The sequence below is a fragment of the Brienomyrus brachyistius genome, chromosome 1 (assembly GCF_023856365.1).
Source record: "Brienomyrus brachyistius isolate T26 chromosome 1, BBRACH_0.4, whole genome shotgun sequence".
In the NCBI taxonomy this organism is placed as follows: domain Eukaryota; kingdom Metazoa; phylum Chordata; class Actinopteri; order Osteoglossiformes; family Mormyridae; genus Brienomyrus; species Brienomyrus brachyistius.
The window spans coordinates 40,851,532-40,878,052 of record NC_064533.1 but is presented as its reverse complement, the minus strand read 5'-3'; the positions used below and the strand labels follow the sequence as shown (position 1 = coordinate 40,878,052).

The following is a 26,521-nucleotide window of genomic DNA, read 5'->3' as shown; positions in this document are numbered from 1 at the left end:
TATGTATACACAGCTATATTTTCCCTTATGGAATTTTTATAAATCACACATCACATTTCAAGCATTTAACTGAATCATTGGCCGAGGAAGCAATCAAGTCATTATTTTGCTTCCAAAAATGTCCAGGCAGGGATGTACATTTTATCCATTAATGCCAGCATTACCCTTAGGGTCCAACCTGTGTGGAACTTCGGTTGGCTTTCGAACTTGTGATTTCCTCTGCTTGCTAAGCATTTTTGTCCAAATGGAGAGAGCTCCACCAGAGGTCAAAAGATCAATCCTAATGTGTGATTCTTCTCTAACCTCCCTGCTTTAATAAAGACACCAGGGAACCCCTGGGGGGAGGGGGGAGGAAGGGGTACTCCAGAGCCCCATGTTGATATCTCTAAATTAGCTGACTCTGTGACCCCATCTGTAATTGCATTAGTTTATCAATGTACAACAAACAATGTATTACCCTTCCAGAAGTACACAGATTCTTGATTCTGGTTACATGAAATACCAAAATAGTACTAAATACTAGACAAAGACCACTTGAGTCGATTTAATTATCATTTATAATTTTGTAGAATTTGGTGGGGGGGAGTCACAATACCTCTTATACTACATTAAATAATGAATATAAAATAAACATAAAATGTAATAATTTACGAATAACGGGGGAGTTTCGGCAATTTTATTCCGAAAAGCTTGTAATTTCACATTTATATATAATTAAGGCTGAACTTTTCAGAATCACACCAACAGATTTTGTTTGACTCATGCATTCATATGTATGTGTATTTTAGCATGCTGTACAATTGTATGAATTCTTTGCTTTTTTTTTTATTTTCTAGGCACTACCTTGTCATCTCAGGTGGGGATGATATAATAAATGTGTTTCATTTTTAATTTAATTATTTTATTATTTCATTATTTAATTATGTCTAAATAAAATATTTTAAAATCCTTCACTGCCCTTTTACTTATTCATTTGTAATATGTGAAACTATGTAAACAGTTACACATATCCTTTTACACATACTGTCGTTTGAAGATGCTGTTACAACCTCACACCATATGGTGTCTCTCAAACTCTGGTATTATTGCAGTACTTCATATGTACTTAACAAAAATGTGTAGTATCAAAATTCAACTAAAGTAAAGGTATATATAATCAAAGGTATATTGCATAGTTGAAAATCTATTTACATACACACAAAAGAAGCAGATTTAGCTTGTTTCATGGTCTACATGGAATAACAGTCTAGCATCCTTTAATTAACAGATATTCAGCAAATATCTTGGTTCATCTGTATGTCAGAGTGGTATTTCCATCCACTGAAGCAATGAAACATGTCTATATAGAGGATTGACAGAAGTCACTGAATTAATTTAAAATTAAAAATGGAACAGGCCCAAAAGACACGTGGTGAGTCTTTTCTGTTCTTAAGGCTTTAGTAGGTTAACATTTAATGGTGACATAGAAAATAGCAATACAATTACAGAGTTCCACAGAGAAAAATATAGACAGCTGTGGAATAAATAAGGAGACTATTCTATATTTTTAAACAAATCTGCATTTTTAAATCCTGATTTAATCATGGTTCTGCTGACAGACGGCTATGCTGAGCAGCAGGTTACTTAAAGGCTTAAAATATCTAAAACAGCAATACACAAGAATAAGGTGAAGCTGGATACACTGGGGACGACCAAAAACCAGCCAGGTAGATGATGGAAGCGACTTTCAAATGCCAGTTTGCAAGTGTGTATATAAATAATATTTAGAGACGTACCCCCATAAATTGAGAAATTAGTGAAACAAAAAAATCTCTTAATTTTTTCCACAGCTGTAGATTTACAGGTATCTGGAGACAGCTGTATATATTTTTGTATAAAATGAACCAACAACATGTGCTTTTCCAGTGCATCCAGTCCTCATCAGCTTTTACAGTTAGGATTTTGCCTCCATCTCTGTTCTTTTAATGTTGTGCAGGTCCAGGGTTTGTAGCTGTCTCCCTGCTCACCATGCTCTGCATCAAAAAATGAGACTGAGACCTGTGGAAATCTGAAACTGCAGCAGCAGCAAGTCAGACAAACTGAAAAGGGAAAAAGTACAGTAGATTACGAGATTAAATAAATAGAAATTAACATTTATCAGCCATAACCAATGACAGATGACATGAATAACATAGATTATCTCATTGCAATGACACATTTAAGGTGTCAAGGGTGACATTATATATTAGACAAGTGAACAGTCCATTCTTGAAGCTGATGTGTTGGAAGCAGAAAAAAATGGCAAGAGTAAGGATCTGTGCAACTTTGACAAGGGCCAGCTTGTGATGGTTAGACGACTGGGTCAGAGCATCTCCAAAATGTGACCCATCACCACAAAATGAGTCACGGGTGCAGTTCTACCAGTGCGACTTAAGACTCATTTCGTGGGCCTTGTGGGATGTTCCGGCTAAGCAGTGGGCAGTACCTACCAAAAGTGCTCCATGGAAGGCCAACCAGTGAACCAGAAACAGAGTCATGGGCGGCAAAAGCTCACTGATTCATGTGGGGAGTGAAGCCTAGCCTGCCTGGTCCAATCTCACAGGAGAACTGACAATGACAGAATGGTGTTAGAACACACTGAACATCACAACTTGCTGCGTATGGGACCACATAACCTCAGACTGGTAAGAGTGCTCATGCTGACCCGTGTCTACTGCCAAAAGCATCTACAATGATACAGGTGAGCGTCAGAACTGGACTATGGAGAAATGGTAGAAGGTGGCCTGGTCTGATGAGTCACATTTTCTGTTATATTGTGTAGGTGGCCAACATTGTTGCAGACCAAGTACACCCCTTCATGGCAATATTATTCCCAGATGGCAGTGGTCTTTTTCAACAGGATAATGCATGCTGCCACACAGCAAAAACTGTTTAGGAATGGTTTGAGGAACATGGAAAAGAGTTTAAGGTATTGGCCTCCAAATTCCCCAGATCTCAATCCAATTGGCTGGTCAAACAAGTCCAATCCATGGTGGCCCTCTCCCCCCCCCCAACTTACAGGACTTCAAGGATCTGTTGCTAACATCTTGGTGCCAGATACCACATAACACTTTCAGTGGTCTTGTAGAGTCCATGCCTCAACAGTTCAGAGCTGCTTTAGTGACCCAAGGGGGACCTACTCAATATTAGGCAGGTGGTTTTAATATTACGGTGTATCAATGTGTATATTTACATGTGTTTTCTTCCCTCCCAAAAATGTAAGTATTTCTTGTGAGGATTTCTCAGCATTATTGCAACTGCTGCATATTAGAGTCTGATTTATTGATTTGTAGGATGCCTCTTCTCAAAACACAAATACAGTAAGCATGTGAGCATTGCACTACTAACATTATCCTACTAACATTATCCCATATCAAGGGAGCTGTTTCCTATTCTCTTTTGACATTGCTGCATCCTTATTCTTCCTATTCATATCACTGCCTACACTCTCCTGCAATTATTTTATTAATATGGCTTCATAGATGGATTATATTGCCCAGATAACAGCAGGCATATTGTCTTTGTTCTATCCCAGCCTTATAGGCATAAGGCTTTGCATATATACTACCCATGAATCAAGTGAGTGCAATAGGCCTGGTAGAGTATCCTTTCTGATGGATACACCTCCAGCCGTTTAATTAAAGCATGTATTATTAATACAACTATATTTAAACCATTTTTCCCCAGCAGTGTGATTGGAACATTACATGGAAATTGTTTCATTGTAATTCCTTGCAATCAGCATTCTGTAAAAAAGGCCAAATCTACACTGCTACAGTAATTTATAATGTGTTATGTTGATACATCTTTGCATGCCATCATTAAGCCTGCTTTACAAGTCAGATACACCACGGCTGGTGTCTCCGAATTATGGACTTAATAAAAAACTTGCCAGCCAGCCCAAAAGATGTCCGTGGTTCGTATAACCGTATTCAGCTCCACTCCCAATATAGGGAAATTCAAAAATTATACGTGTCTTTTCATTATTATACTGCTCATCCTATTCAGCAAGTACATAGTATAATATAAAAATATACAAATCCTTAGAAGGTGCCTCCTTAACAAAATAATGAATAAGATAGTGGCCTGCATATCATTTGGCCAGCTTAATGTATAATCAATTTATTTTCTTTTTCTTAGGACAGGCTTTGGTTCCCAGTTGACCCAAATGGATAGTGTAAGGTCTACAAAGTTGTTGGCACACTTTGTCATTTCACACATGAAACAAAATTGCAGTTGCGTGATCCAGATTAAACTGCATTTTGATTTAGATGCAGTACATTTCAGTACCTCTGCAGTATACTGCAAATAACAGAAACAAATGTTGCAAATTGCTTTTTATCAGTGTTCATGAGGTAGGTGGGAGTTGAGATGTCTGAGGGAAAAACTGTTGCAGAGCCTGGTGATGGTGGACCAAAGCTCCAGAATCTTTTTACAGATGTAAGGGGGAAGATCAGGCTGTTTGATGGGTGCAAGGGGTCAAGTGTGATGGAGTGTGATCTCTGTTGCTGCAGCATTTGTTGTAGATGTCCATGAGGCCAGGTATCGTGGTTCCTGTGATCTATTTTGCTGTCAAGAAAATAGTTAAGAGTGTTTAGATGTACTGTTTCATGCATGAGAGGCTTTAGATCAGAATATATATGTCGACATGGATTTATAAACTGGGAAGTGCAGTGGCTCGGTGGGTGGCACTTCAGCCTCACACATCCAACATTGGGTGTCTGATTCTAACCTCTTGTTGTGTGCACTAGATTTCACATGTCCCCCCCTGTGTTTGTGCAAGTCTCCTCCTGCAGTCCAAGTCATGTGTTTAGGTGAATTGCTAGATCTTATTATTGCCTAAAGTATGTGTTTGTGCATGTACGTGTAGCCTTTGTTATGTCTCATAATTGTAAAAGATCTAAAATGATTTTTAATTTCCCTTTGCCCTTTTTATTTTCACCGATTCTATTTATGAAGACAGCACAGATCTTCAGTTTATTTACCTCATGTGAAGTAGTTTACAGAGGCAATTTGCTGATAATGTATGTTAAACATGTGAAACCTATTACAGAATTACTTCATTGATAGCTACATGCAAACATTAACAAGGGTTGCAGCAAAGACGATTTATTTACCGAATGCTATGCATGAGAGTGAAGGGAGAAATTCTGGCTGAAATAAAGATACATTACATGAAGGTTTTTTTCCCTTAATCTTTGTTTTCCTTAACTGACCTTTAATGTTCCAACCTTAGGAACTGTCACCCTGTATAAAGCTTTGGTTTTGGATTTGTATAGATATTTTTGATATCACAAACTTTAGGGCAGGGCTATATTATTATATTATAAAAAATGTTGCACCAAAAGCAATGGGAAAAACAATGGGCAATTACCTCTTGAGCAGAGCTACTTATTATGGCTTCTTGGCTTGTATGATCCATTTAATCACTGACTAATCTGTATTGCATTAATCTGCATTATTTCATCGTCATGGTAATGGTGATAATTCAGCAGCTCAACGTAAGTGCAGGAAATTATATGAGTACAGGAATATCATAAAACAGCGTTTAAATATTTTAATTTCATTTGTCAGGATGGCCGTAAGACTTCATTACAAAAATCATTACATCTCATTAGTGGAATTATTGCATTATTCATTACTTACAAATTATTTTCACATAATGGCTGCCCTGATATATTTAACCTCCACATCATAGATAATGGTCTGGTAAAATTAAATTGTGAGAATACAGGAATTCTCAAGCTCTTTGAAGAACATGAGAGAATAAAAGAGTGTTTCAGTGGGTGCTAAGTAATTCTGCATGATTTGCTGGAACAGAACATTTGTTTTTGTCTGATTTGCATGAGGAATACGGCATACCATTAGAAGGAAAGTTCCTCAAGCATTACGGTGACACACTCACTTCACAAAGCTCACTTGATTTTGTTCTAATTTTTTTGTTCTAATTTTTTTCCCCCCAAAAAGCCCATTGGTATTTTTATGAAATACAATAAACCTCATTTCTGCATTATACTAATGCAAATGTGTTTTTTTTATTATATCTGCATGAGCTATGTTTGTGAAGAGTATTGGAGAAGAGTGGACATCTCAGGATGTGGCAAAGTTATGTGACCAGCATATTCATTGACTTCACCTGTTCGCCTGTGTTCACTCTCTGCACCTGTACCCAACGAAAATCTATATTCCTTCACCCATCCTCAGTTCATATGGTTCTGTTCTCTGCTCCCCCAGCACAAGTCTTACAATGCAGTTTAAAGCAAAAAAAAAATCTGTCTTTGACAGAAATAATATTGCATATCATGTTGCATGTGCGTCCATACAGACAACAGCGACTCCATCTAGCTAACGAAGGAGAACACACAGAGACCATTAGCAATGAGGAATTTAATATGGTGGATAAATATAGTGAATTTTAAAAAGCTTTACTTGGTATGTGGTTCTGAGAGCAACTCTTTGTTTCTTTCTACCTCCATTACATAACAAAACACACCTGCATTTGTACTTTTCTTCCGCCATGGTCCAGTCATCACCAAAAGCTGCTTGGGCACATCTGCTTACCTTTTACAGTGTGCCTAGTGCTCTTTCATTGATCAAGACCACTCTGCACAATAAGCAGAAATACCTTAAAACTAAAAACCCAGGGAAGCTTTATTCTGGAGTTACTTATTTATGAACCTGACTTTCTGCATCATGTAAAATTTAAATCTTTGCCTTGCTCCCGCTGCAGTTGTTTAGTATGCTGCCTCTGTAGAGAATCAGCAAACACCTCCCCCAAAGCCCCAGTACGATCCTGCACTGACAAATAAAAACATAGAGGCTAATAATCCCCATCACTTGACACAGGGTAAGAATGTTTTTTACTTTTGTTACTTTCTAGGTAAATCAGTATCCATGAAATCAGTAAACATATCAGCATAAAGAGTCTACATCTTCATTTCTGTAGCATATTTGGTGCAGGCCGAAAGGTTATATTACTTTAATGCAGTTTATCAAAGGACAGTCATAGCCATTTGGACAAGACACAATAAATGAAAACAATTTTGTTTCTATCATGGCTATTTTGTTTGGAAAAAAAACACAATTAGTCAAATGTCAATATATGTGTACCTTCTATTCCTCATGCCTGAGTCAATTTGCAAGATAATAAGGATTATGATGACGTGTCTGCAGAGCAAAAGAGTTCACACCATATACATGGTGATCACCTTAGGGAACAGTCTCATTAGTAAGCAGCATACCCATATTTTATTAGACTTCTGTAAGGACGTAGCTGCCCATAATGTGGGGAGGGTCTCAGATATACCACGTAAAGTGAATACAGTTGAATTTGGAGGTCAGGGGAGGTCTTAACTCTGACTCTCTCACCTATTGTTTTAAAGATGATTAATAATTCATGTATATTTAACAATTTAAATTAACCTACAATCAGTGAATTTTCAACCCAAGATGAAATTATATTTTTGAATATATGGATGTGTGAATTATTAAAGTAGGAAGCACTCAGGGAAAAGTGACCAGTTTACATAAATAAGTTTGTGGTGTGATTTGATTACTGGTCATTACAGATGTTAAATCTGGTACTCATTTCATCATTTTATGTGAGTTTGTGTGTGTACATGCATGCAAACATACAAACATACACACACCATATATTCCCCATTATTATATATAACCCAATTGCAAACTTTGCCATGAACTCCGTACTCCTCCGAAAATGAGTGTTCAATTTTACATTATCTCCTGCAAGTGAGATATGTCTATGAAATATTTAATGTTCAATTTTCTATCAGCATTTGGAACATTCATAATTACATGACAATATGCATTGTAATTCATTCCAAGAAGTCAGATATAGCTCCCCACTAGTGATGGAGTGAATAATTTACTACTGGAGACAATGTAACAGCCTTACACTGTTGGTTTTGGAAACATTAATTGAGAAAATGTACACTGTGTAATAAACTGGATCTAAAATGCTCCAATTGTTCTGGCATGTATGGTTCATTTGATTAAGAAATCAAAATGCTAAGCTTAAAGACAAGTCTTCATTGTTGGTCAACTTTTTTTGTAAATTTGCAAGAAGGTTTTGACTGGCCCAAATTAGTCAGAATCAGAATCAGAATTACTTTATTAATCCCTGTGGGGAAATTCTCTTATATTACAAAAACAAACTCCTGATGAAAATAAAAGATTTAGGAAAGTTATGTACAGATGATAGAAGAGATTTAGATAGAACTATAGAACAATAAAGTAATTAAAATAAAATAATAATAATAATAAAATAACCAATAAAAAAATAAACCTATAGCAGCAATTATAGTTAACATTGGCATATATTAAACATAATTTGTATAGTACCTCGGTTATTACAGGAAACGTATACACTGTATACATGGTTATTTAAGGTGATTGTGCTTATGTTTGTGTTTTGTGGTTTGAGTGATCAGATATGTGAGTTAAACAGTTTTATTGCGACCGGCAGGAATGATTTCCTGTGTCTCTCAGTTGTGCAGCATGGAAGTTTTAACCTGTTGCTGAACGAGCTCCTGTGGCTGCTCAGCATATAGTGGAGCGGGTGTGAAGGAAAGTCAAGTATTGTCCTTATTTTAGACAATGTTCTCCTCTCCAACACCTTATTCATAGAGTCCAGTTCCACTTCCACAACTTGGATGGCCTTCTTAATGATCTTGTTGAGTCTGTTAATCCATGACCCTCAGGCTGCTGCCCCAGCAGGCAACAGCATACATGATGGCACTGACCACCACAGACTCATAGAACATCCGCAGCATAGTCCAGCAGATATTGAAGGACCTTAGCTGTCTCAGAAAACAGAGACGGCTCTGGCCCTTCCTGTAAACGATGTCCAGATGTTTAGACCAGTCCAGTTTTTGTCCAAGTACACTCCCAGGTGTTTGTACTCCTCCACCCTGTCCACACTGACGCCCTGTATGTTAACCGCTGTCACTGGCACTCTGGTCCTTCTCAGGTCTACTACCAACTCCTCTGTTTTTGTCACATTGAGCTGAAGGTGGTTTTCCTTGCGCCAAGTGATAAAATTGTCCACCACAGTTCTGTGTTCGCTCTTGTCACCACCAGTGATGCATCCAACTACTGCCGAGTCATCAGAAAGCTTCTGAAGGTGGCAGGTCTCTGTGCAGCAGCTGAAGTCCGTGGTGTAGGGAGTGAAAAGGAAAGGAGAGAGCACAGTTCCTTGCGGTGCCCCGGTGTTGCTGATCACTCTGTCCGACACACAGCACTTTAAGCACACATACTGTGGTCTGCCAGTCAGATAATCCACAATCCACGATACCAGTGGGGCATCCACCTGCATCCTTGTTAGTTTATCGCCCAGCAGAGCCAGACAGATGGTGTCAAACGCACTGGAGAAATCAAAAAACATGATCCTCACAGTGCTCGCTGGCTTGTCAAGGTGGGTCTAGACTTGGTTGAGTAGGTAGATGATGGCGTCATCCACTCCTAGGCGGGGCTGGTAGGAGAACTGAAGAGGATCCATAAGTCAAGTGATCTGTCGAAAATCTTTAAGTGCAATCTAAATATAATCAAATTCAAGAGGTTCTTGGTGCTGGAAACCATCTTTTAAGATTCTTTAGAATTATTTTGGTTTGCAAAGCAATCAAACATACAACATTTACTGTAGGTGTTAAAAAGGTTACTTTAACCAGTTAGGCCAACCTAAATACAAGGGAAATCAGAATCAAAAAGCTTTTGTTATCCCAAAGGAAACTGCTTATGCAGCTACTTGAATACTCTATTAAAACACTAGGCATGTTTTGCTGGCATGTCCCAAAATACCCTTACCATCAGTGTGATGGGCATACAAATGTTGTGGCACATCAAAGATATTCTTAAAATTTCAGACCTCTCATCACCAATCACCTGATTCTTTACAAAGACTGAAGATGAAAGACAATTATGTTATTTAATGTAAGATTATCTTCTGCCTGTATGATCAGATTTTTATGTGTACACAGTAAATACAGGGATTTTTTTTAACACACAATTATCTTGCTATTTGTCCATTATTAACTGCAAGTAGTTCTATATGACATATTTCATCTTTAGCGAAAACTGACCTTTAAATGCCATAATAAAATTCTCATAAATAATAGCATATTACATTTTCTGGAAATATTATAACTGTGCCCTGCGATGGGCTGGCCCCCCATCCTGGGTTGTTCCCTGCCTCGTGCCCATTGATTCCGGGATAGGCTCCGGACCCCCCGCGACCCAATAGGATAAGCGGTTTGGAAAATGGATGGATGGATGGATATTATAACTGTGATTAGCATGTTCTGTGGTTAAGTAAGTAAGATTAGTAAGCAAGAACATAAGAAATTTACAATTGAGAGGAGGCCAATCGGCCCATCAAGCTCATTTGAGCTAACCTCTCCTCATAAGATATTCCATAAGACACCAGGAATCATTCTTGTAGCCCTATGTTGAACTTTTTCCAAGGCAGCAATGCCTTTTTTAAGGTATGGTGACCAAACCTACACACAGTAGTCTAGGTGGGGTCTTACGAAGGAATTGTATAATCGTAGCCTCACCTCCCTTGACTTAAACTCCACACACCTATAGATATGTAACCCAACATCCTATTGGCCTTTTTTATTGCTTCCCCACACTGGCGAGAGTGGGACATGGAAGCATGAACATACACACCGAGGTCCTTCTCATAATCAGCTACCTTTATTTCAATGGAACCCATAAAATATCTGCACTTTATATTTCTGCTCCCTGCATGGATTACCTTACATTTATCTACTTTATATTTCATCTACCAGGCATCAGTCCAGTCGCTAATTAAATCAAGATCCCGTTGTAGCCTTTGTGCTGCTATTTTAGTATTTGCTACACCAACCACCTTAGTATCGTCTGCAAATTTAACCAGTTTACTGTATGTATTGGCGTGAATATTATTAATGTAAATTCAGAACAATAGTGGTCCTAATATTGAACCCTGCGGTACCCTACTATGAACACAAGCCCACTGTGACATTGTGCATCTAATAACCAGGGGTGGAGCTATAGGTGGGGCCACTGCCCCTGGGCCCTTCCCCCAGCAAAAAGAGGACCCTTCCATATACTAAATATACTTATAGTTATGCTGATATACTTTCTTCGTAACTCTTGACAGTTAAAATGCAATATTGACAATTTCACTATGATTTGCGATTTTAAATACCTGTAATTTTTTGTATACATACTTATTATGTTGGGTGTATGGTGTAATTTTTAATTTTTAGAAAAAAAATCTGTAAAATCCCTACAACAAACTTAAAATATAATACATAGTAATGTTTTGAAGTCAAACTAAGCTGTTCCTTTTGTATTTAATGGTTTTCCGGTTAACTTCAGTGCATGATGGGTTGGATCTAGAGGTTGCCTAACGTCCCCATGCGTCTGACGACATACATCAAGACTAGGAAGGTGCTTGTTTGCGTTTGTTGGTTCAGAAAGTAATTCAATTTCGCCGTGTAGGCTACATCCTTAAAAGCTGCTTGGATATAGCCCGATTATATGCCATGGGCCTTTTAATTTGTTTGCAATTTCACCAGGTAGACTACCTTCTTTAAATTGCGTTTTGTTAAGACTACATATTTTGGGATGTTTTATTGTAGTCTTTGTAAATATGTATATAGTTTAGCCTAACCCAGTCACTTAAGGGAGCAAGCCAGCTCAATTAGGTGCCGGTCCCAAGCCTGGATTAAAAGGGAGGGTTGGCGTCAAGAAATAAAGAGACTGTATCTTCACTGCATCACTGATGTCAAAATGTGGGAAATATGTGGTTGTATAAATAAATGCGTTAAAGTAGGTTAATGATTCTGTGCTGTCTAAATTGTATAAAAAATTTCTAGGCATAGCTAAACAGATCTCCTGTCTGAAAAGGCGTAGAAAATGCAATTTAGCCACTAAAACTTAGGGACAGTCGAATTCTCTCGTTAAGTTTTTTGTGATCCTGTACCTACACTTTAAAACTTGTTTCAGCGCCGCCACATGCGTGTGTGCGCGCGGGGGGTGGTAGGGAGGGCCCAATCGGTGTTTTGCCCCGGGGCCTTGTGTGCAGTTGTTCCGCCACTGCTAATAACTAAGTACCCACTGCTTCTTGTCTGTTAACCTTCCTATGGTGTTAGGGTCGGCACCGCCCCGTTTGTTTTAAATGCATAAAAGCACCACATAAATTTATTTACTGCATCAAGGCTTTTTGACTTTGTCTGGAACCTCTATTTAAACAAAATAAAATAAAATAAAAAATCACTAAATTATAAATGCGCTGGTCATGACTATAACACCTCTGGTGTTGGGGTCGGTACTGACCCATTTTTAAGCTTAAAATGCATTAAAGCACCACACAAATTTGTTTACTGCATCAGGAAAATCTATTTTGAAAAAATAATACATAAAAAAAATTCACTAGGCAAGGCATGCCCAGGCATGTAAGGCATGTTATTTAATTCACTTGAGGCTTATTTTACCATTATTTTTTATTGAAAATGAGAGGTGTGCTGTCAAAAGAAAGGTCCAGAAAGCCACGCCAAAAATGTTAAAACCAATCTTTTCATGGATAATGAAACCTAACAAGGTAACCAAGAGGTAAGAAACAAATTGGATGATAAATAATTGTTTTGAGGGTATTTTATGACTGATTTAAGACGGCACTGAGATGCGCACAGAAAGCTAACATAGGATGAAGACCAGTTTTCGATCTAAGCTGCTATAGTTCCTAAAACCCCTGCAGCTTTGCACTTAAGCAAGAGCCGTTTGTGGGGTCAACATGAAAGGCCTTCTGAAAATTGAATTAGATCACGTCGTATCTTTTTGTGATCAATTTCTCTTGCAGCTTCCTCATTGAACTCAAGTAGATTAGTTAAACAGGATCTACCTCTCCTAAATCCATGTTAACTATCCTTCATAATGTTATCAGAATCCAGGTAATCTACCATTTTTACTTGGATTATAGCTTCCATTACTTTTCCAGTGATGCAAGTTAAACTGATTGGCCTGTAGTTTGCTGGATTATTTCTATCCCCTTTTTTGAATGTGGGTGTTATATTAGCATGCTTCCAAGCATAAGGTACCACACCAGTAGATAAGGATTTCTGAAATAGTAAAGTTAAAGGTTGGCTAACAATATCCCTCATCTCTTTTAAAACTATAGGTAAGATGCCATCAGGGCTCTGTGATTTATTTATTTTGAGCTTAGCTAGGCTTTGCACCACATCAGTCTCAGTTATACATATATTGGTCATAGATGACACTGTATTTGCACCAAATGGTGCCAAGTTACTTGTGTTGTCTATTGTGAACACCCATGTAAAATGATCATTAAACTCATTTACTATATCAATTTCATTTTCATTTATAAGACCCTTACTGTCCTACAGATTAGTGATTTCAGCTTTTAGAGCTCTTTTGGAGTTTAAATATTGGAAGTTGAAACTTTTAATGTCATCCTTAGCTTCCAATGCCATCTTCCTTTCTACATTCCTCTTAGCGAGTCTAAAGTAATTTTTTTAACTCACCTGTAGACATAGATACTCCTGCTTTATTTTGGAATCATTAGTATTTATGTCAAATGTTCCTTATTTATGTACATTATACAAAATACAAATTAAAATGGAACTGCAATGGCTTTATCCCATTAAGAAATTTAGAACAAAGAACTACCAAAAACCTTTATAAACATATAAAATCAGCAAAATGTAAACTTTAATAAATACATGTTATTTTATATTTGAAATTACATGTTTAAATTGCAATAAAGTATATTTCTGTAATTATTGTGTTTATCTTAAATTTAAGCAATCAAATGTATACACTGGAAATTACAGGAATGAAACATTATAAAGCATCAAAACTCTTCAGAGTAATTTTTAGTAAATCATACAAGATAGACATTTTGAATGAATGAAAGCAGCTCTTAGCTTTTTGGTGCAATTTACCATACTGTTCAGAAACCAACACAAATAATCCACATCTCACAAACAAGACACTGCAGTTCCCTGCAGACATAATGCTTTTTACTCCAGGACATACATCTTTTCACTGCCTTCTTTTCTGGTCTCATTAGCATTGTAATTAGCATCAACATGGCTGTAATGTGGTAATTTGCTTGGCAGGGCTCACAGTATGGTGATTTTGTGAAAGTAGCCAGGGGATGATATTAACAATATAAATGTAACGTTGAGACTGAAGCCTCTTTTGAAGAGGACAGCTAGGGGCCTGCAATTCTTTCCTTGGGACGTTATTACAATGAGCTCCTTGGCTAGTACACTTTAAACAATAATATTGTCATGACACAGCTTTTATCGATCCCACAATGAGTCAGCATGTTTGCTTGTAGCTTTCTGCTATTTTTGTGAACATCCCAATCCAGGATTTATGCAAGATCACCATTATCAGCTGTCCACAGGATAGGAAGACAGTTGACAAGGCACTACATTATCTCAAATTTAAATGAACCCCTTTGTCTTTCTAAAAACTTTTTTTTTATAAAACCTTGAGTTAACTGTTGGGAATCAGTGGCCAAAAAGACAGGCAGAAAAGCATAGAAATACACAAGAGTAGACCTACTATACTGTAATTCCCTCTAAATAATGAAGAAGAGATGATTTCGAGCAACTGGAAATATGTGTGTTTTAGAGAGTTTTAGAGAAGAGGAGACCGAGAATGTGGAAAAATTATTCATCCATCCATATCTACTTATCCTTTGCAGGACCACAGCTATACTATATTTTTGGGTTACAAGACTATGAAAAATTTGCAGTATGGTAACTGTATATCATGGTTTGTGATATATCACAGTTTAACCCCTCACCCCCACAACACCCACCCAGCCACTCATTATTGCCACAAACATACATGAAAAAAGAAAAGAATTTAATTCTAATTGATTTCACCCATGTTAAATAAGTCTTGCCTTTTATTTAGTCTGATCACTGTTGAACAACATGGATCAGTGACATGGGTCATGAGAATATTAGTGTATACATTGTTTTTAAAAGGTTACTAATCCACAAACAACTCACTCTGGGCACGCCTCAAGGGAAGCGACGGACGAGATGGGACCAAGGACAGGAGACCTGGAAAACAAAACAAGAATATTAACGGGGAACCAGAAATAAGACGGACACACAGAACATGCACAGGGACAAGAAGCAGAACCACTGACAAACCACAGGGAATGCATATAAGCACAGGGGCACCAAGAAAGGAGACGCTAGGGGAACACCAAATAAAAGGGACCAGAAGGGAACACAGGAAACACAGAGGGACGAGAAGCAGACACAGGGGGCACAAAGCCAGCAGGCAGGAAGGCAGAGGATTGGGGAAAACAGGGAGCCCAAGGGAACCCCAGTGGGCGAGAACCGGAAGCTGGAGGGACCCTTGGCGACAGCAAGGCAGTAGGGGGCGAGGAGGCAGACGGAGGGACAGGCGGAGGAGGAAGTCAGAGGGTTCACTAGGCGAGGAGAGATGGAAGATGGAGGCGAGGAAGGAGGTGAAGCCGCGAGAGGCAACGGCGCTGCCACAGCTGGCGAAGGCGCAGCAGACCGATGAGTCGAAGCGGGTGAACTTGCAGGTGATTGACGAGGCGTCGGAGGCGAGGCCGAGGGTGACCGCCGAGCAGGAGCCGGAGGACCCGCAGGCACCCCTCGAGCTACTGCCAAAGAGACCGAGGGCGAGCCAGGGGGCAGGGCGGGCGGGACCCAACCCTGACGCAGGTGTCCCCTCCCTTTCTGGGAGACCGAGAGGCGGGGACCTGGCCAGGATCTGTCCTGCTGTGGTGGCGGAGGAGTCATTCCACCAGAGGACAGTCGGACAGTCCAAGTTCCTCCTGATATCCGGTAGGGAAAGAAGCTGCAGAGAGAGACGGCCCCCAGGAAGATCGCTGGCTCGTCTTCCAGTCTCTGACTTCTTCGTTTATTCTTTTTCCTCTGGCTAGCTGTTGTTGGTGGAGGTTGAGTTGCTCCTGAGAGGACAGACGGAAGATCAGCACCCTTTCCACTATGCAGCGCGACCAGCTGGGTCCTCACTTCCGTCACTCTCTGCCTGAGCTGCCGGAGATTGTCGTAAGCGAGGTGTGCGTTCCCGGGCGGAGACATCTCTTGTAAGATGGTCCCGCTCCGGCTGGCTAGATCCAGCGCCACGGGGTCACCTCAGGTTGATTTAGCCAATAAATTATCTCCTGTAGCAAACCGATGCATTGGCGCTTCTTCTGTGAGGTCTGTCATTCTGTTATGACTGGTTGGGCGAGCAGGGAATACGGAGCAGGGAATCAGGAAGGATGATGATGATGATGATGATGATGATGATGATGAATCAGTAACTGGGGTTTTATTCAGGAGAACAGGCAGACAAGGTACCACACGGCAAACAACGTCAATGACAGACCTAGGGCAACCAACTCGAACACGGACTGAAATACACAGGACAAACGAAATAACAGGAAACAGCTGGTCACAATCAGGAATTCATGGTTAATGAGGGGGCGTGGCACACAGGAGGATCGAACAAGCAGCTCATGACAGGTGTTGATGGAGGAGAAAAGTAAGGAATCGTTGTTACTTGGCTCATTTCTTTTTAAGATTTTACCAAACACCCCAGAGGATAAAAATATTGTAATTTGCAGTATTTACTTTATTGAAAGCTAATACCTTATGAGGATCTTTCCAATTATTAAGGGCACTTTCAATAGTGTTCAGGGTTCAGTTTTTGAGCTATTTGTCAAATAGGTTTTAGATTTACATTACATTTAAATTAGAAACATTCATTTTGTCCGTGTATATAGCTGTTTCAGACACTCTGTCACAGTATAACATCACACCGTTACACCTATATTACATATTATGAAACCATACTATGTGCATGTGAAAAGCAAGGGCAAATACATTGAGCATTACATTTAAATACAAAATGCTGCAAATCTAACTTTCTTAAATATTCCACGCGGAGCTGACATTAGGTCATCTACAAAACAGCAAAGGTTGCAGACTCATTAAACACTCATGTTTATTTATTTTGTCTTTTATTCAAAATTAATAATAACAGTGGTTTGTGTTCAAGGGGCACATGTCATTGTCACTCCAAGCTTAGCTTGACTTTGGTTAAGAGGTCATCACTTTGAGTAAGTGAACTCACCTGGCTTCTCTGGGCTGGTGCAGAATACTTAACACACTCTTATAAGGTTTAAGAAGGTTCCATTAGAATATTTTAAAATTTAATAGTTAATGTAGAGTACATTTTGTGGTTGATTCTTAAGATGCACAATATGTAATTAAATTAACTTACAGAGGATTTTCAGTCTTTCAAATACTCTGCAAAATGTTATAATAAGAAATCAACTCTTTAGCTACTTCAATAAATGTTAAGCTATCTGTTTCTGGTAGACCTAGATAAATCTGCAGTACAAGCCATTATCTCTCATTCGTTTTTACTTAATAGGTTGTTGCTTAAATAAACACTTACATTGCTAATACTTGATGTAGAATTACAAATACAGGTTTTGATACACTGCAATTAAGAAAATGTCTGCCTGTTTTCCAGTGCTACAGAGTGACTGTAGCAACATCATGCAGTTGTCTTCCTGCTACACATCCATAGCATCCAGTGGTTACCAAATACAAAACATTATAATGAGTCTATTCTGCACTGACTTGTTCCAAGTGAAAGCTTCCAAGTATTCTTGCAAATATTCATGCAAACATGGCCCAAAATCTCAAAATTCTCAGTAAAATGTCAAGTTCTAAAGATAGCCAGGTTATTTTTGCACTTTTCCTGAAGCACAAAGAAGATGAAGAGGTCCATTTAGGGACTGCCAGGACAGTTTCGTCTTCCAGGCAGACCTTTTTTCAAGAGAATTTGTCTTTGTTAGAGCACTAGAAACTCCTTTATTAAAGTCATTTATCATGCTCTGAATATTCCCTGTTAAACAAGTTCCTCTCTAATTAGCTAACTTCTTCACAAGAAGTCAAGATAGTTGCTTTCTACTTACTTAATTTAAACCCACATGCATTTTCTTTTTTTAGCCTGTTGAAAAAAGCATAATAATAATAATAATAATAATAATAATCATCATCATCATCGTCATGATAACCATTATTGGTATTTTTATTGTTATTATTAAAATGCATTAAAAAATTTCAGCAATTTAAAGCAAAATAACGTTAACACTATGGAACAACATATTACTGAAAGTGAAATTAATAAATATATCTATAAATAAAAAAATTAACACGTAAATATTTTAATAATAAAGGTGTCCTTTTACTTTTAAATAGATAAATATGTATTTTAACATTGAATTATATGTCTTTAAATTTTTTAATAATATTTATATTATTTTTTATGATTACTTACATAATTCTAATTATTTTTCACAATATAGTTCAACTTTTCACATTGATATATTTCCGAATGATGGTTTCCGAACCAGCTGTTTGTTTCATAATGAAACTTTGCATAATAATGATGCACGCTGTGAATCACTTGGAGGGGAGCGGGACTGAGCCTGTGATTTGCCAAACCTTTGCGATCTATTTTTCGATCTAGCAGATATAGGATGTAGCCTAACTCTCTAGACATAGTAAAAAAACCCCGTGTTTAGGCAACCTAAAATACACGATGTAGACATGCATTTTATACCGTACGTGTCAACACGGTACAAATGGACCCGTTAAAAAGGTCTTTCGTTACTAATTACTTATTTAGGCCGGTAATTTTCTATTCAATGGCAAATGGATCAGTCTGCAGTGCATTTAATTGGTTCACATAGGCCTTTGATAATATTTCGACTTTTAATGACAACCAATGAAATCTGCGAAAATTTCAACGAAGCAGTTCATTGTTTTGTTTGGTATGCTGAATTATATGTCTGACTTGGAGCAAGTGAAGTAAAAGGAGCAAAGTAGTTAGGATCGGAATAGAACTGAATTTCTGATCGGGAGTTAAGGCCCCATACAGCCCAATATAAAACAATATAAACAGTTGCACTGTTAATAAGTTTCTATTAATATATCTATTATCTAGGCTATGACACCGTTATTATGAAAGGTGGCATTATGAAATAAAAAGCTGGTTCGAAAACCGTTATTCGAAAATGCATCAATGTGAAAAGTTATTGTGAAATATAATTCTAATTAAGTAATCATATAAAATAAACATTTTATTTAAAAATGAAATGATCCATTTAATTATTGAAATAATTTATTTATGTATTTATTTATAGATATATTTATTTCATTTTGAGTAATATGGTTTGATACAATATTATAATGTTAATACACGTGTACTGAAAAATTAAATAAATAAAAATTAAAAATAGCATAATATATGTCCTGCCCCAATCGTCCGATCCTCCAGTGTGCCACGCCCCCTCATCTACCCCGTGTGGAATCCCCGTGTTATCAGCCGTTTCTAGCTGTGTCTAATCAGTCTCGTGTATTTGAGTCCGCGTTAAGTTTGTTTTCCCAGTCCGGCCATTGACGTTATGTTCCGGATGTGTCTTCTTCCTCCAAATAAACCCACGTTTACCCGATTTTTACGGCTTCTGTACTGCTTCCCCACTCCGGGCCCGAGCTTGTGCATGAATATAGTAGTTTGTCGCTCCCAACTTAATATAAATCAGCGAATTTCCAAAATTATATTAACTACTGGAACACTAATTAACAGCAGTGGGAAATATTTATATGTGCAGCCTTAATACAGATTTAAATATTAATTTTAACATCATGGTAACAGATTTTTCAGCAAACTAATGACACGAGTGGCAAATCAAGTTGTTTATTAATGATTACACCCGTGTTGCTTCCGCTCTTAACTAATTAGTTTTGATTACTTTGTCACGCAGCACAGATTAATTACATCGGATTCATTTACAGTTATCCCTAGCCTTTTAGAATGCAAGTTCGTTGTATCAATAGACATTATTTGTATTTGATCTTTTTCAAAGAAGGAACACTTAGGAAAACAAACCGATGATCCAAATCCAGGTTTTAAATGAACAACATCATGCTGTTTTAAAATAGTTAACATGGTCTTTGATTAGTACTAAATTTTTGTAACATGATTAACCAGTACCCAAACAGCACACTTGGGTTAATCATGTGTCTCATACAATTAAAAGTTCAATCAAAAACAGATAAATAAGAACCAGAATTCACAGCACACTACAGGGAACACAGCTGAGAAATAGTGTGATGACTTAGAAGAACAAATCCCGGACTTACATGCCATGTTTTACAACTGACATTGAAGGGGAAAAATATAACATTTTGTCCTCTGGCGGCAAAGCAAGCTGATGTTCAAACTTAATTGAAAGCAGTAGGTTTGATGGCAGTGTTGTAAGATGGACATAAAAGTGACCCATCATATTCAACGATTGAAATGGCAGGGTGGACTATTTCATTAAGAGGCTTCCTGCACCTTATTACTTCCCAGGGTTAATTTGTGTGCTGTGACACTTCTACAGGCCTCTCGGGACAGTTACTGACATTGTGACCACCTCCTCCTTATTTTGAGAGCTTTTGTGAAGCACTATAATTACCTACTTAACAAGCAAAGGAAAATGGATCCATTCCTGTAAACCACTGATGGGTGACTGAACAGAGAACATGATTGCTTTTATATTGCAATTAGCTCCCTGAACATGACGGATGCCGCTTAGGCACGACATATTGAGCCAGCTGCTTACACATGGCTGCTTAGTGAAAAACAATCATAAATAAGACACAGAATCCGAATCATCTGAGTCATCCTGAATTGGATGGAGTAATATTTCTGCATGGATAATGGCATGATGTCATGCCCTGCATCCCTTCCCCCTCGTTCTCTTTCCCTTGTTTGGCTCTAACGAGCTACACCTGTTGCTTGTTTAATCTTACCTCTTGTTACAGCCCTCGTGTGGATCACCCCAGGTGCATCTTGTCTGCTCCCTCATGTGCCCTGTATAAAGTGTCCTTCAGTCCTGCAATCCCCAGTCCAGTCATTGATCGTCCGTCCGTCCGTCCGTCCGTCCGTCCGTCCGTCCGTCCGTCCGTCCGTCCGTCCGTCCGTCCGTCCGTCCAGCATTTCTGCCTGATCCTTGCTGCCCCATTTTGACACCTTGTGGTCTGTTTCGTTTGCCCTGCCTGTATTGTAGCTTTCTTTAATAAAGCCCCTTTTGGTTTTCTCCCACGCCTGCCTTTGCCTCTGTCCTTGCTCTCGAGGTGACACATGAAATATGTAAAAGTGGGTATTAAGAGATTATTACCCTTATCCAGAGACAGGTGTGTTTAGGTTGAACAAATAATCAAATATTTATTGCTAATATATATAAGAAATATTATTTTCAAGTAGTTATTTTGCTTGTTTGAATAACAAATGTCCACACAATGTTTTAACACTCCAGTGAAACAAAAATAAATATTCACCATATAAAATTCAAAACAACAATTTGGTATGTGCATTTCTGAATTAAGTAATCAAACACAAAAATGAAATTTAATACGTAAACATTTCTACACACCTTTACACAATCTTAAATTTACATCATTGCAGTTCAAATTTTGTCCAACAGAGGCCTCTACTTCTATTAGTATTTGTGAATTAGGAAACAAAACTATGGTACCTTGAAGGTAAGACCTTGAAATGAAGAAACATATATGGTAAGGGACAACGTGCCACAGCATTAAAGCAGACTAATTTGTACTGGAGATACTAGTAAATAAATAAGTTATTCATTTTCAAAATGTAGAGGGAAAAGAAAATTGTGTACAGGGCTATAGATGCTATAGGATATAATTTATAGATGCAAACTACATAGTAACCTGGTAGTCATATCTCAATTTCAATTGTTAAGCCCACAAAATGAATCACACCTACAACTCCAACATAAAAATGGCGATGCATATCACTATAAATTTTATCTCAAGCCACAGCTTGGGGAAATCCTTACTGCTCATTTTCAACTTGGAGTGATTTAAAAGCACCCCCAATCCAAATTTTAAGCATAAAATTATACATAAATATTAATTAATAACTTCAAAGTTGAGTCCATGTTAGATAAGTGACACCGGTGTGGTCTGGTAAGCCTCTATAATTTTAGAAGCCAGCATCCTTATGCTACCTAGGAACATTTATTCATAATGCAGTTTTTCTCCAGCGTCACTCCTTACAGTTTTGCTCAGTGTGATGAAGCAGCTGTCTCGCCTGGATTTACACTTTATAGGTATATGTCATGTCCACATAACTACACAAACATGGGCTATAACGTGTCTTACTGCTTAATTTAGTGGGATCATTTGCTGTTCTCAGGGACTGCAGCAGTACATCTGTCCAATGGATCCTCAAAATGTAATCTATTTTTACCGCGGCTTATGGATCTGTCCCAGCTTAAAAGGGGATAATTAATGCTGTTATCTCACCCTGGGAATTTACCCAAAATGCAAATTCGCAGATTATTTTGACCTTATGATTTATTACCCATCCTTTCATTAGAAAATAAAGTGCAAGTTTTCAGTGTAAGTTTATTTGGAAGATAAACCTGAATCAGTACAATGTAGAACCTGAATTTCTAAAACTATGACAGATGAATTTTCATTATATTCAATTATAATATAATTATATTATAAATAATCTTTGTTTAAATATTTATTTCATTGAAAAAAAAATCTGTCGTCCATAAATTGTTCAGAAATACATTAATATATTATGTTGTGGTTTATGCGCCGTTATTGACATGTTCAATCATGCCCTAAACACATTTTATTCAGTTCTACACATATTTTGAACATATATCCATCCATCCATTTTCCAAACCGCTTATCTTACTGGGTCGCGGGGGGTCCGGAGCCTATCCCGGAAGCAATGGGCACAAGGCAGGGAACAACCCAGGATGGGGGGCCAGCCCATCGCAGGGCACACTCACACACCAGTCACTCACACATGCACACCTACGGGCAATTTAGCAACTCCAATTATATCTATATACATACATACTTTGTAGTGCATAGAACCAGGTCACAAGTATTACAATAAGTGAAGAATATGCAAGACCATTGCGTTGTGAAATCACATGTATTTTATTGTACTATAATTAAAGTCATGTACTCTACATTCCTTCCAACATAATATACCCTGTCCTTCAGCAAGTGAAGACTATTTTAATACGATATGCACCAAAACTTGTCCAAGTGACAATGATGTCATCAACCACTTATTTGCCCTGCAAACAATGTAATATTTTTAATTGATCCATAATAAGTATTAAAGTAAACCTATGGGAACAAATTTGTAGCACACACACACACACACACACACAAACACACACACACGTCGGTAAACATACCTTTATAGGGACGGCTCATTCATTTCTATGGGAAAAATGCTAACACAAACTATGATAACCTTAACCCCTATCCAGCCCTAACCATAACCATAAGTAACCAAGCAAAATACAAGAGTTTTTGCATTTTTAGTTTTTTCATTGCATTTTTATTAAATTGAGTTTTCCCTTATGGGAAAAAAAACTAGTATTTATCTCTTTGTCGGTACTGTCCATTCATTTCTATGGGGAAATTACTAATTCCAACACTGACAACCTTAACCCCTACCCAGCCCTAACCATACTGTAAGTAACCAAACAAAATATAAGACTTTTGTTTTTGTTTTGTTTTAATTTTTTGATTGCAGTCACAGATTTTTATAAAACATTTCCCCTTGTGGGGACCAAAAAACTTTTTTCTCATAACTCCCCACCCCCGCCACACACACACACACACACACACACACACACACACACACACACACACACACACACCCTGTTATTGGCTGTGTAAAAATAAATTACACGAAATTTGATTGGGCTGGTCCTCAACAGACCTAACAGAATAGGTATAGCATATCTATTGACTTACAAGCAAGCAGCATATGTCCAGAAGCAGTTCACTATTTTTGTTATAATAGCTAGCAGTCACTGGCCTGAATTATTTATGAAGATTTTCAAAACAAACTGTTTAGTGCACATATGCTCTTTGGCTCGAATGATCTGGTTATATATTGCTCAGACAGCTACTCCTCAGAGGCTTGGCCTTTATTGCTGAAAACCCAAATATATGGAAGGACAAGGAAACCAAAGAAAATATGGATGGAGGATAAAACCAAAACAAGGTCTGGGGTGTTTGTGCGGATGGTGGGAGAGGGGTTCCATCTCAAGGTTCAGAGTATAATCTTAGTTCACTCCACTCAAACCCCAAGTACCCATGGGATGTCCCTATTATGTAAGTTAACAACAGACAGGAAAGTGGATTAGTCCACTGAGATCTTGTCTTCGCTGATATTTTGCAATAAAGAAAAATATGCATGGAAAAATCCTAACACAATGCCATGCCGGTGACTTTGCCTTTAGCACAAAGCTAACACCCTATTTCTACTTGCTGTAGAGGAAGAAAAATAATGAAATGTTCAAATGCTCTTTTTGGAAAGAAGTTCATGTTTACTCTCACTTTGTCATGTTTCAGATTTATTATTACTATTATGATTCTTACCCAAACTTCCATATAGCAGCCCTATGTATCTATTTATTAATCTACATAATTCGTAACATGTCAACCATGCACAGAGTAAATGGGAAAATATACATTTTTATATCATTTAAATGGCAACTTCCTTGATTTTCTAAAAGAAATTCATCCATATATTCCAAGAATATTATTTTGTGAAGATTAGATTAGATTTCAAGGGCAATACAGCATCTTACCCCCAAGCAGAGTGTTTTTTTTGCAGTACATACTGTAATATATCAGACATGAAACATTTCTTCTGACAAATACACATACAGTATAAATAAAATGAATGTACCAGTTAGCGATCTGCTTACGAACAGCAGATAGATGCTTTGTTGAAACTAAATCATAGCAGTTATTTTCTATAGCGTTGGAAGTCATGCTAAGTGTTAAGCTCTGGATATGTCACTCTTGGGTAACATTAGGCACAAATCACTTAATTCTAAGTATAACATTCCTATTTGAAATTCAAAAATGCAACTACCAGCCAAGACCTGGTGTTTTTAATAAAGAGAATGACAAATACGTTTTACACTTGTAAACTTGCATAAAGTCTACAGTTTTTGCATAATGAACAGAATTACTACACAGAATTAAATTTGCTAACAATGCGAAACACAAAATCTCAAGCAAGGTTAAGGATTTGAAGACTATCGCATAATCAATAAAAGAGCTGCAGTGACCCCACATTAGGGTAGAACTCACCATAATCAATTAACTACTTGAAGTAAATAGATCTTCCCCTTCAGCTGCCCAGTAACCTAAGAGGGTCATCCATTCCCCATTGGCTGAAAGAAAAAAAAATTTAATGCTCTCATATTACAACATGGCAGACTGACATATAATAAAGACCAATTACATCACCTGTAGCAGCTTCTGCATTACTGTCTCCTTGCACCAGCCTCAAATCTGCTTGTGGGTGCTTCCTGTAATTTTGCTAAAAAATCATTACAAGTATGACTACTGATAAGAATAATGCAAATTGCCGTTCCCATAGTTGGGCACTCTCTTTGTAATGTCACATGTTACATGGGCAGAAAAAAACAGGAAATCAAGAAGGCATAGGTCATTGACTACAGCTTATAAATGTTATAATAAAGCTATCAATTACAGTCATCATTCATTTCAATATAAAAGTGACCTGATACACTTGATCATTCTGATTTATGAATCCCTGATTCTTCTGCAGAACACATGAAAAACTTTCAATGTTCACATCATCTTAAATCATAATTTTCATTTTTTTCTTCCATTTCTTATTTAAAGGAAAACTATTTAATTTATTGGACATATGTGCTAGTATTCTTTGCAGCACAGTACAGGCAAAAGATATCCTAAAATCTCCTTCCTGGTATAATCCTGTGTAAATCCCATCTGCAAAAGAAATGGATGCTAATTTCTGAAAATGCATAACATCTAACCCATTGCAACATTTCAATATGTGGTAATCAGATTTTAAAAACAGGAACTAATGGCCTTTCAAATAAATTTTGTTTTCAAATGTATCCGTTTTAGTTTAAGACCACAATTAAATTGAAGTCATAATCCAAGAGATACTCCTGTTATAATGTAACATGATAAATGTCAGGACACTGGAATATAAATTACCATCTGTTTAACTCCTTCTAAACAAGTAAAGCCAACAAATAAGATTTGTTTAAAAAAATAGAGAGGAATGCTATATATTTAAGTCTAATAATTAAGAATTCCTTATATGTCCTGATACCTCAATATCCTCATATCTTACCAAACCAATTTATTAACAATTTATTAACATGCCAGTCACAAATAGCAAACCACATAGAAGCTTACACAGGTACACATATATCTAGATATGTAGGAGTTCATTCAGTTAGCAGTGTGCTTCCTAAAATAAAGATCAAGTTGACCAAAGGCAGTTTATGTTAACAGGAAAATAAATTTCTATTAGAAATCCTAAG

General features: G+C 37.5%; 1 long non-coding RNA gene across 1 annotated transcript; it reads right to left on the bottom strand.

Moving 5' to 3' along the window:
- Nucleotides 1-8,385: 8,385 nt before the first annotated feature.
- On the bottom strand, nucleotides 8,386-20,997 carry LOC125704229 (uncharacterized). Its single transcript, XR_007381064.1, has 3 exons — nucleotides 20,922-20,997; nucleotides 15,072-15,125; nucleotides 8,386-9,520 (listed from the first exon to the last, which is right to left on the bottom strand). It is a non-coding gene; the product is annotated as an uncharacterized LOC125704229 (long non-coding RNA).
- Between the last annotated feature and the right edge of the window lie 5,524 nt (nucleotides 20,998-26,521).